General features: G+C 47.7%; 1 protein-coding gene and 1 pseudogene across 1 annotated transcript in view; one reads left to right on the plus strand and one right to left on the minus strand.

The window, feature by feature from the left end:
* LOC128143768 (uncharacterized) overlaps nucleotides 1-14,411 on the plus strand; it is a 50,070-nt pseudogene that overhangs the window by 28,887 nt on the left and 6,772 nt on the right.
* TWIST2 (twist family bHLH transcription factor 2) overlaps nucleotides 7,257-14,411 on the minus strand; it is a 37,674-nt gene continuing 30,519 nt past the window's right edge. The window contains exon 2 of the mRNA XM_052793385.1: nucleotides 7,257-8,009. The gene's annotated coding sequence lies outside the window, so the exon portion shown is untranslated. The remainder of the gene's footprint in view (nucleotides 8,010-14,411) is intronic.

A 14,411-nucleotide genomic window follows, 5' to 3' on the forward strand; every position in this document is an offset into this window, starting at 1 on the left:
CAGTTTAATAGGTAAAGCAAAAGCTGTGTGCACAAGCAAAGCAAAACAAGGAATTCACTCACTTCCCATCGGCAGGCAGGTGTTCAGCCATCTCCAGGAAAGCAGGGCTCCATCATGCGTAACCGTTACTTGGGAAGACAAATGCCCTAACTCCAAACACCCCCCTTTCCTCCTTCTTCCCCCAGCTTTATATGCTGCCCATGATGTCATATGGTATGGGATATCCCTTGGGTCAGTTGGGGTCAGCTGTCCCGGCTGTGTCCCCTCCCAACTCCTTGCGCACCCCCAGCCTACTTGCTGGTGGGGTGAGGTGAGAGGCAGAAAAGGCCTTGACTCTGTGTAAGCCCTGCTCAGCAATAACTAAAACATCCCTGTGTTATCAACACTGCTTTCAGCACAAATCCAAAACATAGCCCCATACTAGCTACTTTGAAGAAAATTAACTCTAGCACAGCCAAAAATTAACTGTATCACATCACTCCCACCAAACCGCAAAGAGCTATCTGAGGTCAGATGTCCTCATGCTCCCCAGGAGCACCAGTGCCCACCAGGTACTACAGCCTGATGCCACGTGTCTGTTGGAGGGGAGGTGGCATAGGTGGGGCAGGGTGCTGGCCACGGGGCTGAACAGGTGCTGGCTGTGATTATCACTGTTGTGTAGAGGAAGCTCTGATGAAACATGGTCTGGTGGAGACCGGTGGAGCGGGATGGAGGTGTCTGGGGAAAGTGATGGAGAAAAAGCAGAGCAAATACAGAGGTCAGAGGTCTCATCTTGGATGGATGCTGAAGAGCGACCAAGGTTGGTCATGTGTGAGGCTTGTGCCTGGGTGTGGCAGATGTGTGGCTGGCCCCATGGATGGGATCTGCCAGCTTTGGCATGAGCCACACCAGCACGGCAAGAGGGGCTGTGCCCATGGAGCTCCTGGCCCAGCATTTTCGGTCCTTTACCCCGCCAGGACTTGCCCTGCCTGCCACTTGGATGGAGAGCCCCGCACAGCCCCCAGCCCCTGCTGAGCACCCAGAGGGGCAAGAAGGAGGAAGATGCTCAGCTAGCTCCTCGTACCGTGTGTGAGGAAGCAAAGGGCTATCAGAAGGAGAGGGGTCGGGGTCAAAAACTGACAGCGCAGGTGCCAGAGCCGAGCCTTGGCGTCAGACCCAGGTGGGCCAGGGGATTGTGGTGCGAGTCCCCACCTCCCACCGCGCTCTGCGAGCCGCCGTCTCGCACATTGCCGGGACCTTGCCAGCTGGTCCCTCGCCCAGTTCCTGCTGAGTTTCCACCAGATCACTAATTTGGGAAAGCAAGCTGCAGTCTGGCAGGCCACTCTTGAAAGAGTTCTCTGAAATAGGGGATGTTAGGAAATTTCATTATGTATCTTGCGGCCATGTGTGAAGCAGGAATGTTTTTTTCAAATAACTACCCGGACAACTCAAAGACATGATGAACTGCGAACGACCCACGAAGACCATTGTTTCTAGTAGCTGGTGAAAAAGCCACAGTGACCAAGGCAGGGATGTCAGACCATGGGTTGAAAACAATGCTGCTTGAAGTGGTGGCATGAAGCTGGGGGAGGGAGTCCCCTTCAGCAGCATGACTTGGTGCGGGGTTGGGGGACACATACGATACTGACAATAAGGAAAAATCCAGAGCAAACCGTGCAAGTCCCCAGCCTCAAACTACCTTTGGATGAGAGCAAATTTATGCTGGTGTGCCATGCCGTCGAACGTGGTGCGAGCACACCAGCATTGCAAAGGCTCAACTGGAAGCACATGCTCTGGCCGTATTCATCATCCAGGCTAGAGTATGGATAAGGGAGGCTAACCCTTTTGTAAGTGTTGGCCGGAGGAAATATGACTTATCTTAAAGAAATGAATCATGTTTCAGCAAATGCTTCCTGCAGAAATATTTTTCTCACAGCCTTTGTTTTGGGTTTTGGCAGATCTGGAGTTGCTGGCGTTAGCAAAAGCTGTCCCTCCCACCCACTGTTCCTGGGGCTTGAATAGGAAATAAGAAATAAAGGCAGAGGGTACGTGGAAGGCTAAATCCATCACCACTTCTGCTCTGTGCTGCAGCAGGATATGGAGCTTAAAGGCAAATTTCAAAAAAGATCCCCAGATAAAGTCAAGGAGAGCTGTGTGCTTGTCTGCTCTTGCAAATGTACCTGTGCTGGGCAGTCAGCTTGCAAATCTGCCTTTATGGCCTCATACAAATCCCTGTCAGGTGCTGAGGTTTGTTGGAAACCAGCCCCTAGCTCCTCCTTTCTTTCCTGAAAACTAGCATTTTGGGAGGGGGGAAAGGGGGTATCTCTTGTTTGCATTTCAGAAAAAGTGAGGTTCACCCCAGAAAAAAAAAAAGAAAAAGCTAAGTTTTGACTTGCAAATCAACCCTTAGCTCCTTGTTTCCTTCTGCAAAGGCTTTGACAACGTTCCTGTCTGCCTGCAGGGAGAGAGCACCATTTGCAAACGTCATCCAGGGTCACAGTTCAGGAGGGGAGTGAGGAATAAGTCCATCTTGATTCTGGAGAACTTCAAATTTTTTCTTCCCAATGGTAGGGAGTTTTTCATGGGAAGGCAATTTCATTCCTCTGCCTGGCAGGCTCACCGATCATTTTAAAACAGACCCCTCGGGGGAATAAGGCCTTTAAAAGCTCCATTTGCTCCCAGTCGTTTTACACAGTAACCCAAGCTGAAGTGAAAGATCTTTATTTAAATATGAATTAAGCTCCAACCTTACTCTTTACTGTGTTATTTTCCTTTGAGGTTTACTTTGATATTATTTCAAAGTCTTGAAGCTAACAAAATGCTGGCCAATATTTAAAGTGACAGGAGAGTTCTGGAAAAAGATTTAGGAGGCAACTAAAGTCTTTCAGTGCAGGGCTCTGAAACAAGACAGGAAATCATAAAAGGGCTGAGTGCACTTTACCATGCTCAAAACAAATTCTGAGACTACAAAGGCGAGTGGAATGGCATCGAAACCACAAAAAGCATCAAGATACAGCTGAAAAACCTACATCAGCTTGAATTATTCCATTAAAACATGGGTGAAATGCTAGTAATGTATGGCATTGCTTCTCAATGGGTTTTAGGTGACCAGCTTATCGCTACTGATTTAGTGCTAGAAGTGGGAGAAAGTGTTAAAGATGAGATATAAACTTGTGATTTTTAATGCACTATGAAGAGAGCATGCCTGAGTGATGAAGGGATGGGTTGTGGAAGAGGGTATTCTGCTGGGCTTGACCTCTCCTTTTGCCTTTCATGGCTCCAGCAGTCCATCTGCTGCTGAAGCAGCTGCTGGAAGACGTTTTGTCTGTCTGAAGAAGATGGAGGAGGGCCCCAAAGGAAGGGTCTGCTCCTCCCAAACCACTGTGTGTGTTGGCCAGCCAGGTGGGGCTCAACACGGAGGCCCAGGGAAACACTTTGGAAGCTTTCTTGGGGTGGTGGGCATTGCTTCTTGGTATCTGTAGTTGTAACCTCTCCTCTCATCGAGCACTTTGAAAGGGATCTCTGAAGTCCAAGCATCCAGAAGTCATCTGTGGGTTTTGAGATCCATGTTTGGTTGTATCCACTGATGAACACAGCCCTCATTCAAAATACCTGATGGCATTTCTGGCCAACGCTGTAAGCAAAGCTAGGCAGAACAGATGGAGGCCATGTCCGTACTGGAATGAGAGTTGTGCCATATGGGGGATGACCACCTGCAATGCTTTGCTCCTTGAGCCCGGCCAGGTGACATGCAAGATTAGTTTCAGCAAAAATCTTGGGCAACAGCACTTTCACACTACTTGTGATTTCTGGATACAATTTTTTATCTTTATGTTTAACCCTGATAAAGGCTGCTTCATCACTATGCTTCATAGGAGCAGTAAACAGAGGATTTATCATTGTCCTGATCACATAGCTGACTGCATATGGGTACCCCCAGAAGGCTCATGGGCTCCCTCCTCTCCCAGGGTTGGGTGGGATGCAAGCTCCCCTAGCCAAGGTCTCAGTGCTGAGACAATGCTAACCAACATAGACCTTTTTCTTGCCATCACCCTTCGAGGAGGACTGAATTCGCTGTCCCAGAAAGGGTGCCTGGGTGGTCCCAGCTAAGCGAGGACTCGAAGTTCACAAGCATTCCTGGGAAAAATTCAGTGTTCCCCCCTCCCCCGATCCCTCCTTGCTGTCAGTGTTTCCCAGTTGCATGAAAACAGTGTGGCCTTGGGGGAGGCCAGGGAGAAAAGAGATCCCGAGGGGTGGGAATTGGGGTTTGGATTTGTTGGGGGTTTTTTTATTATTTTTTAATTTGGACTGTATCAAGGACTGTAGGTGAAAATGCGACTGGCAGCTGAAGGCTTTTTTCCCCCTTTTGAAAATGGCGGGGGTTGGTGGTGCTAAGCTGAGCTGGGATGGAGTAAAAAAATAAAAATAATAGCAGTGCACTTTACATCACCACCTCAGTGCTTGGCTTCTTTCCAGTGAATATTTTGCTTTGTTGTTAGCTGGACCCCTGCACAAAATAGCATGCACTGGGTGCTTTCTGTAGCCTTTCATGTACGCAGAGACCAAACGATCCAGGACCAATACTTAGCCAGGCTCTGTGTGTGCATGCGTGCTGCCACAGAGGAGCAACCTTGTTGTCAGGAGCTATCGCCTGCAGCTGAGCCTGCTGCATTAAGGGATTTTTTTGGTTTCATTCTCTTTTGCACAAGAGAGTCTGTTCCTGCCCTCGCGCACACCTCCATCTCTCACAGGGCATTGGGGTTTCATGCAGGGGTAGGATTGGGAAGGACAAATTCAATCACCTTGGGAATTAAGGTAAACGGTGTGATAAACCCTATTGAAAAAAACTCCTACATATGAAAAAGAAAAGTACATATATCTATGTTATGTCCTGCACATGGCAACACAGCTGCAGTTTTAGGGATTGGGCTTTACCTTTACTTCAGTTTCTTCCTAACTGACCCACATTGCTGGCTATGGGCTGCAGCTCATGCAAGATGAACTCATACAAGATGAAAAGCCTTTTCAGCAGCTGATTGAAACGCGTGTCTCCCTATTCATCAATTCAAATGTGTTTTCTGTTAAAAATCTGTTATCCGGAGAGTTTACAGCTCTCAAATTGTCAGGACTTTTTGGAGCCTTTGATAGTATCAGTTGTCCCCCGGGAACTGAAACCACTCATCTAAGTTCCATGGCATGGCTGTTTTCTGACTGGCCTGACCAGCTTTTACAGTTACTACTTTTTCTGCCTGAAAAAAAATGTTGTATCATATCTCTGGGCTCCAAATTTACCCCTCCAAAGCCATTCACCCACAGAGGCCTTGGCTAACCCCCAGACTTCATGGAAGAGGTACCAACGGGTGCTTGTGAGCATTTATTTTCACCAGTAGTTGCTAGTGCACTTTGCAGAGAGAGAGATCAAATGCTTTGATCTACCAGGACAGGTCTTTAAATGAATGGTATTGGAAGATGGCGTTCAGCAGCCCTGACCCTTTGTAGCTTTGGCACTGCTATGGCTTCACACACCTGACCTATGGTGGCTTGGGTAGGTCTGACCATCTCCTCCTGGTCCTGGTCCTGTCCTGCAAGAGCAGAGCAGCACACCAGGCTCTTCTGACAAGCCATTAATAAGGCTGAAGTTGGATTTGGGTGCCCATGTTCAGAAAAATGTCACTCCTTGTGGTGAAATCAGTTTGGCGCTATCTGGAGCATCGTTAAAGATTCACAAAATTGCAGAAACTAACACGCAAACACACATACCCTGGGAAAAAAAAAAAATTCCATTTGCTGCATGACATGCTGCATCGCATGACATCTGTTAAATTCACCTTCTTAAATGGTATTTTTGGCTCTGCTGGTACCAAAAGCCCAGACTGAGATGTCATTTACTTTTAAGAAAGTAAGAGCTTCTAATGGATGTGAGGTATTTTACTCTATGCAACTGTGCTTGTTTTAAAATAAACATTTGATGTTCAAGCTCTGAAACCTATCAGGCAATTAATGCATCTGATATACACATGTATGTTCTTGATTTGGCATGTTAAAATGTTTTTCTCTGAAGCTGGTTTAGATGGAATGACATGATTTACTTTTTAAAGGCTCTAGACACCACAGTGTTGCTTTTTTTTTCCCCCAGAGTCGACTATCCTTCACCATCCTTTCTTCCCCCCCCGCCCAATACATTACTCCCTGCCAATTTCTGAGCAGATCTTTCTTATAAAGATCTGTTTTGCCTCTCGCTTTGCAAAGTCGAGTTGATAATCCCAACAATGAACGCTGAGGCTCCCAAACTGCCTTTGCCAGAGACCTGTCCTTTAATCCGTCTCTCTCTCACCTCGGTGTTGCAGCCCACATGCTCTCAAGCTAACCAGCATTGTTGTTAATCCAGCAGGGAAAGGGTGTGAGAATAAAAAGTCATTTGGGATAATTTAGCCCCATGTTGCCAGATCCACTGCAACTGTTCTTTAAAGGAATTTTGTAAAAAATTTTTTCAGAATAAATTCTTTTTAAACATGTTATTTATGACCTGGAAATTGAAACCTGGCTTCAGCATGTGTATGACTGAGTGTCTGATGGGGCTCTGCAAGGCGGTGGAGGAAGGTTAGTGAGCACTAGCAAAGCCCACCAGTGTTTGCTCGCAGAGTAGAAGGTAAGTGGGAAGGGGAAGCAGATCAGCGACTCCGGGCGACCATTTCGGTAGTGCAACTGGCTTTTGTGGATTGTGCATCTCTTCTGGGCACAATATGCAAAGGCCTCTCTGGGTCACAGGCACAGCTTCTCCATGGCCGTGTGTTTGTGCAGTACCTTGCACAGCAGCGTGCAGCCCCTCTTCTCTTTGAGAAACACTTGCCCTTAGCATTTCCACCAGCAAGCGCGGTGGAGACCAACTTTTTACTCTAGCTGAAGGCAAGCATGCAGACCGGTGGGTCTGATGCATACTGAGATATGTTGCATTTTGCTTAATAAAGAGCTCTGCTAAGACCAGAAGCCACTTGAGTGGTGCGTTGGAGCCCACAGTGCTGAAGAGGTGCGTGCCTCCTCTGCAGCACCTGCAGCCTGAGCAAACCTCCTTAGCCAGGGTGCAAGTAAATAACGAACTCCTTCTGGTATATGCAGGCAGACATCAGCCCAGGCAAGTGATGTTCATACCTTCTGCACCCCATCACGCACTACCTGGGAACCAGCTTTTAGTGGTGAGTGTTGAAAAATTGTGGGGTGCAAGGAAGTGGCTCGGCTTCTGCTTGGAGCTGTGCAGCCAAGAATGTAAATCTCATACCCCCCAGTAGCTGCATGACATCTTTATTTTTATTGGCAAGAGAAGCAGTATACACAGCAACATTGCAGTCTCTTAGCTCGTTAAAAATATCTCAATAAATAAAACAAATAAGCAACATATACACTGGAACAGAAAATGAAAAAAAAAAGGGGGGGGGAGCGGTAGCAAATCATGGAGCAATAAGGAAAAGGCGGTAGAGTGTGGAGGGCAGTCTGTAATCCAGGCTGTACTTGAAACAAATCATGCAGGGAGCTGGGGACATGGTGGGCTTGCTTCTTCTTTTTTTTTTTCTGAGAGCCTTGGTCCAGTTTCGACATTAATGTACAAGAAATCAGGTTTTGAATTTTATAAAACAGACAAAAACCCCCAAAATAATACAGCTAAGGGGAAGTAAAATCCAAACCCAAAGATTTCTCATAAATGTATTCCTGAATTAAGATTTTTCAGAAAAAAAAAAAAAATTAGAAATAAAACCAAACACACAGACAGACAGACACAAAACCCAACAACAACGAACAATCAGGAATGTTGCTTCTCTTTTCTCTTTGGTCAGTCACTTGGTGAGAGATGTTGCAAAGTTTCAGACTGTTAGCTTTGGTGCTGTTTTCTGCTCAGTCTAAGTGCTCCGCGAGAGTTCAGAGCGAGGGAGGTCAAGAGGGGTCTTTTGGACCAGTTTACTTGAGGTTGTTAAGGTTTCAGAAGCTACAAACTTGGATATATCCCAATTCCACTTCAGTCTCAGACACTGGACAGTCTGGAGAGAAGAGAAGAAAAAAAAATTTAAGAAAAGAAAAATAAATACACTGAATACAGGACATCCTTCTGAGATATGTTGTCTGATAAGTTCTTTTCCCCTGCAAATCAAGGCTGTGGTTCATGAATACCTGTAACCACGTGTTGAAACCTGCTCCTGGTCCCGGCAGCATGGAGGCACACAGTTAATCCAGCAGCTGGGCGAGATCCAATGCACCCGGAGCAGCCCTCATCGCCCCTTAAGCAAGTGAAACGGGGACATTGGATGCGCAGGCACCTGAGATGGGCTTTAGAAACCCCACCCACAGCAACTCTCAGCTCCTCCTGCAAAATCAGGCAAACCCTGCTGGAAATAAATATGTTTTCTTTTCCATCCTGGGGTAACATATTTATGCAATATCTGAGCACATCCCAAAACAGCAAAAAAATCAACCTAAACTTAACAATTCCTTTGACTTTTGGATGTATAGCCTAAATCCAGAGTCTGGTAATGTCACAGCCTTTTTTTTTTGCATTTGACCACAAAATGGTAAATCCACACGCAGGAGCAATGCATCCATCAAAAACTCCATATGCTGACAGCAGCACCTCCAAACCTGAGGGATGTTGTGCTAAACCCCTGTTTTCCACATGGTGCCTGATAACCCAACCCTGTGTATCGTCTCTCTCTGCCCCATTTATCAGGATGTGACAAGATGCAGCAACACATCGGGGAGACCTGTTACCTGCGGAGTTTGCTGTGATCTGCAGCAACCTGCCGCTGCTCATTTGTGGGCTGGTGGGACAAACTCTGTGACCCAGCAGTGCCCATGGGAGATCCCATCCAACTTGGGGGAGGGATGGCTTTGCAGGCGAGATGCTGTTTCTGCCTTCAAGAAAGCCACTTCAGCTCATATATCAAAAAGCAGATATAATTATTTCCTCCCACTAAGGAAAGCTTCCATTTAGCTTATTTCCTTTCCTTTCCTTCTCAAAGTTATTAATTATCTAATTACAACCACATTCTGCAGATGATCTGGGGACTTGACAGGCTGCCCAGGACCACTTAGAAAAGCTTAACTGCTTGGTGTTTGCGAGCAGCAGTGGTTTGTGTATGCACACGTCTGACAGATGACAGGCTGGCCCTTTCTTAATGCTGGCGTTGCCGCAGCCCTAGCTGGGGAGGGACTCAGGAAAGGAAAATAAGACACAGGGAGGAGGAAGATACCATGGAGTGATTTTCTGATGGTCTTTTTTTTAAAATTATTTTCTCCAGCAAGCAGAAGGAGGGGGTGGAGGATGCTCACTGCTGTGCCCTGCTTTTCTCTGAACCTGACTGCTGGGCAAAACAAGGTGAAACCAGGTAGAAAGCAATACTGAGCTGATCTATTTCCACTGATTTTTTAAAATTCTATCCAAGACTAGAGAGGTCAGCACAAAGCCACTTGTAGAGCAAAGTTGGCAATTTGCAAGCCGACTTCTTTAACACCAGGTGAGATGCCCAGCTCTGGCTGCTGCTGCAGTGCAGGATCTCATTTCCACTGGTCCTTTCTGGTTTCCAGCAGCTTTTTTGGCCTCGGCCAACTGGAAAAAATGGGAACTTCACAGCAGCTCAGTGCTAACAGGGTGTTTTGTCTTCCCTGTTACAGCGAGGTGAATGAACTTGGTCACCCTGTGGACAGCAGCACTGCTGTGCCCCCAGGCTCTGGCATGGCTCTGCCAGGTCCTGTCCCGTGCAGCCAGGGCTTAATCCAGCCTTCTCCATCCCACACAGGGCACCAGGACCAGGGTCATGGTGGGCAGATGTGGCTGCTGCTCGGCCATCGCTTGGCTAATGCCTGGTTGTCAGCCCTGGCAGGACCAGATGATCTCGTAGGCTGTTTCCACTGCTATTTTCTGTGATTGTCCACTGCACATTAAAGCAGCCTATCTCAGCTGATGGAGCAATATTTTGACCAGATACAGAGGTCACCCAAAGGAAGCTGCTATACCTGGCCATGAAGGGGTTATTCTCCTCATCCTGATATGTACTTGTGTTTCAGTTCACATCATGTAACATTTTGCTTGCTGTTCTTACCACATATTCTATATAGGATCCACATCAACGAGTAAAACCCGCTCATTCACAGACGCAATCTGTCAGCATGAGAGAAGGAAAGAAATACACAAGATGAGAACCCCCCCACCCTGTGTGACCTACTCGCTCCGTTTCTTCTTCTCTGGACCTTTGGGATGTTGGATGCTGACCACTTTTGAAAAATCTGGCTCTAAGTAGCAATTTTGAAAACACATAAATGGTAATGGAAGGAGGTGGGCAGCTGTTTGTTGCATGAGGGATACACTTTGGTGGTGGGATGTATGGAAACATGTCCACTGCAGGCAGAGAAGTGATACCTGCACCCCCAACCTGTTCCTCCTCAGTTACCCCCTCCAGGTCGCTCAAATAGAGGAGTACTGCACTAAAAACCTGATAGCATCCCACATGGAGCTTAATAAGCTGAGGGGACTTCAGTGGCTTCTCAATTTGCTTAAAAGAGTGTTACATATATTGGAGAAATCATACTCTGAATCTGGCTCGTGATCCTCATGTCAGAAACCTGGTCCTTACTCGCTGCAGTTTGAATCTTGCAGGGGAAAGGAGCATCAGCTCCTGGCTGAGGAAGAGGGATAATACCCCATAATGATTTTGTGCTTTAATGGACTCTCCCAAGGTTGTGCTTCATGTTTATGATCTTTTAATCCCAGAGGGGCTCAGCAAGGTGTTTGTCAAAGCCTGCCAAGGCACTCAGCTGGTGGCTACTTCTGTGGCACTTCTCAGCTCCGCTCCCACAAGCCGGACCCACGGAGGTTTCCTAATGCACTCCCACAGGAATGGCTGCAGGTTTCTGATGGCAGCTGAATGATGAGGTATGGATCTATGGGACTTATTCTTAAAAGCAGCAGCAAAGCCCATAGCAGATTTCACAGGGAGGGGGCAGAGTTTCTTCCTGCCACTAAGCTGATGCAGTAGCACAGCAGGACCTTGCAGAGCTTAGTTTTTAACACCAGCTCATGCACAGGTTTGCTGTGTAATTAATTGCTCTCTCTGCATGTGCCTCAGTTTCCCTGGCTGGGAAATTGCAGTGCATCCCTTCCTCTCTTACAGCACATGTGGGATTTAATCAACTGGTGCCCATAAGGCACCTTGTGGTTTTCCAAGGTATAGCTGAAGGGCATAATACCACATTATAACAATGCACGATTATCTGGACTGAGAGATGATATGCGGTGAAGCTCTCTGCTGAACATAGTTTCCAAGCGTTTCTCTTACCCTTTAGCTTGTAACAGAATGTAGTCATTATGCACTGCTGTATCGCAGACCCAATGCAGTTTCCTCTGTACAGTGAATTGAGGGTTTGCTGCTCTATTTTTTCCTTTCTTTAGGAGCATTTCCCAGCCCCATAAGGAGCATTCCCCAGCCCAAGAGCACAGCATGGAAACCAGGAGAGCTGGGAGCTGCTGGCTTGATGTAAGGTGGCAGCAAGAGCACAACCCTGGTTGCAGGAAATTTTGCAACAGGTCCCCAAGGTCTTCGCTTATATGGAATTAGGGTGGGTTTGGTTACAAAGGGATTGAAATAATTTCTATAACATGACCAAGAGTGCAAATGAAATAAGAAATGCAGCAAAACTGTTTGAGTTTGTCTGTTTGTTGTGGTTTCTTTTTTTTTAAAGGATGCTTTTTCAACTTCTTTTAAAGTTGAGAACGTAAAAAAATGGTTCTGCCCCCGGGGCCTAGCCTCTCTCCCTCCATGTGGGCTTCAGCCAGTACCAAAATCCCTACCAGAAAGTGCTGGCCCACCTTCTTGCCTTGTGTTTGGGGCTGGGGATGGGGTCAGGCAGTGAGTGGAGGGATGAGGGGTGTGAGCAGCAGTGTGGTGCAGCACACACCAGCTGCTCGCCCTGTGCCAGCTGGTACTGATTTCGGCAGTCACCGAGAAGTTTATGGACTGTTTCCTCCCCCCTTCCCCTTCAACTTGGGGAAGTAAAAACCAGCGTGGGTCAAAGCCGAGACCCCAGCCCCGCTCAACGGGTCGGTGCAGGGCATGCTGCCCATGGGCTGATGATGCTGCCTTCAGGCACCTCCGGAGTGGATGCAGTTTCTGACCAAGCATCCTTGCGGAAAGGAGTTTGAATTGCAATAAGAAATTTCTTATGAGGGACATCAGTGGGCACGCTCCTCACCGATGCCGCATGTGGCTGCCCCAGCAGTCTCAGCCAGCTTCTCCACCAGCCCGTGTTGTCCCAGCAGCTCTGCTGCCTTCAGCACCAGCCCTGCCCCCGTGTTTTGCCTCCTTTGAACTCTCCCTCCCCAGACTGCACCTCCTCTTTAAGCATCCCCCACAACATTCATTTTAATGGGATGTTAACTTCAAGGGCTGCTTTTTTGCAGGCTGTGGAGATTTGGAGCAGGGAGCATCATTGCTGCGAGGCAGGCTGGTGAGTAGCGGTACTGTCTGGGATAAGGAGGTAGGATGCAAGCAGAGCAAGCACTGCTGGGCATGGGCGACAAAAGAGCTCTGCGATCTTCCTCCCTGGGAAACAAACACGTGCTGAGGAAGCAAATATTGAACCAGTCCACAAGAAAGCACCGAACAAACTCAGCTGGAGAACCCCATCGCCACTGTCTCGAAACTCATCCTTCCAAAATGAGTATAACCAGAAAGGATTAATACAGGGAAACATACAACAAAAGCCTACTTGGGCTATCACTGGTCCTTGTCCATGCTACACAATAGCTGGTAAGATGTTATGGGCATGTTACAGGGTGAATGGGGAAGGAGAAGTCCCCTGTTGAGTTGGATCTGCTTGGAGATAATGCCTGAGCAAGACAGGGCAGAGCGAGTAGTCAGACAGTGACCTCTCTGGTTGTTACCCAGGTGTATACTTTCAGGGTTGGAGACCTTCTACATATTTACCAAAGGGAGGAAAACGTGGTGTAGATTAGATTAGATAACTTATTCTAGAATAGTCCAACCACTGGGTTCAAGCAATGCTGGGTTACAACACAAAAGGGGACGCTCCCACTTTAGAAAATCAATAAAATGTTTCAGTCAGCACTAAGTAGCAGCTGCCCTTAATATTTTTTCAAAATAAATAAATGTGGCTAGTTCAGTTATTGCATTGTGTCATACCCCCGGTACGCCTGCCCACCGCACCAGCGCTGCATGCATCCTTCCCTGTAGGCACAGGGATGGAGAAAAACAACAGCGAACAATGCAAAACGTGACTTGGGGCTGCACGTGTCAGCCCCCATGCCTTTGGAGAGAAAAGGTCAGCATGGTCTGGCGTGAATTTTTGAAATGTCAAAGCAAGCAGCTCCAGAAATTGGGGTGTTCTTTTTTAGGTTAGGAAATGCCAAGCTGGAGGGTAGGACAAATCTCAGCACCTTGACTCTCAGGCCAGAAAGTCAGAATTTGGATTACTTCTGGCCATCAGAGCTCTGTCTCACCTGGCTACTGGGACAGTGGGCTGGATGCAACCCGTGGCAGGCGACCTGGGCTCCTGCAAGCATCCCATGCTCCTCTTTCCCCACCTCTGTGACCCAATTCAACCCAGATTTGCCAGCCAAGGTGACTGCCATTAAGACCTATGTGGCAGCTTGAAGTGCAGAGGTCTGAGATACCCAGGAGGATCTTGCTGGGGACACAGAAGTCACCTAATCTGGCAGAGGTTGTCATCATCATGGGCATGGTCCCTACACGAGGTGCTCACTGCCAAACACCCCCAATTCAACCCTAAACCTTGATCATTCCTGAACTGGGTGAACCCAGGACCATCGCTCCCAGCTGTCCTGGGAACAACGGATTTAGAAAAAGCATATGGCAAGTATCAATTGTAATATCCACAGTCAGGTTTGTATGCTTTGCCTTCCAGCATCCCGTTTTTTTTTTTAATCTGCTCAAAACCTTCTGAGGCTTACGCTGCCTGAGCTGAAAATTTTCCATGCCCAACGGTGATTCCTCTTTCTTGTCATTGTTTTTGTTTTCTGGAGCCAGGGCAAAAATGGTCCAGCTGTTTCAGAGCATGGGGAGAGTGGAAAACAGCCGTGCTCCAAAAATGCTGAAGGCTTCCCCGTGACTGTGTTGGAGGCTGGGATGGCAGTGGGTGGAATGCTGAAAGGCAGCATGCAAATCGCCCAGCTTGTAAAGCAGCGTCCCACCTGGACCTGGAGGAAATTAAGTTTGTTTTGACCTAGTTCTGAGCCTCCCAAAATTGCCTTCCAACTATGCACGGGCTGAGTGTTTCTGCCAGCCATATGAAGCAGACCTAAGGCAGGAAGCACGGGGAGTTATTTTGGCTTGGCTTTTATCACAGCGCCATTAAACTCGCAGCCACCGTGAAGCAGCAGAGACATGCGAGGTTGGAGCCGAGGTGGTGGCTGC

The sequence above is a fragment of the Harpia harpyja genome, chromosome 7 (genome assembly GCF_026419915.1).
Source record: "Harpia harpyja isolate bHarHar1 chromosome 7, bHarHar1 primary haplotype, whole genome shotgun sequence".
NCBI lineage: Eukaryota > Metazoa > Chordata > Aves > Accipitriformes > Accipitridae > Harpia > Harpia harpyja.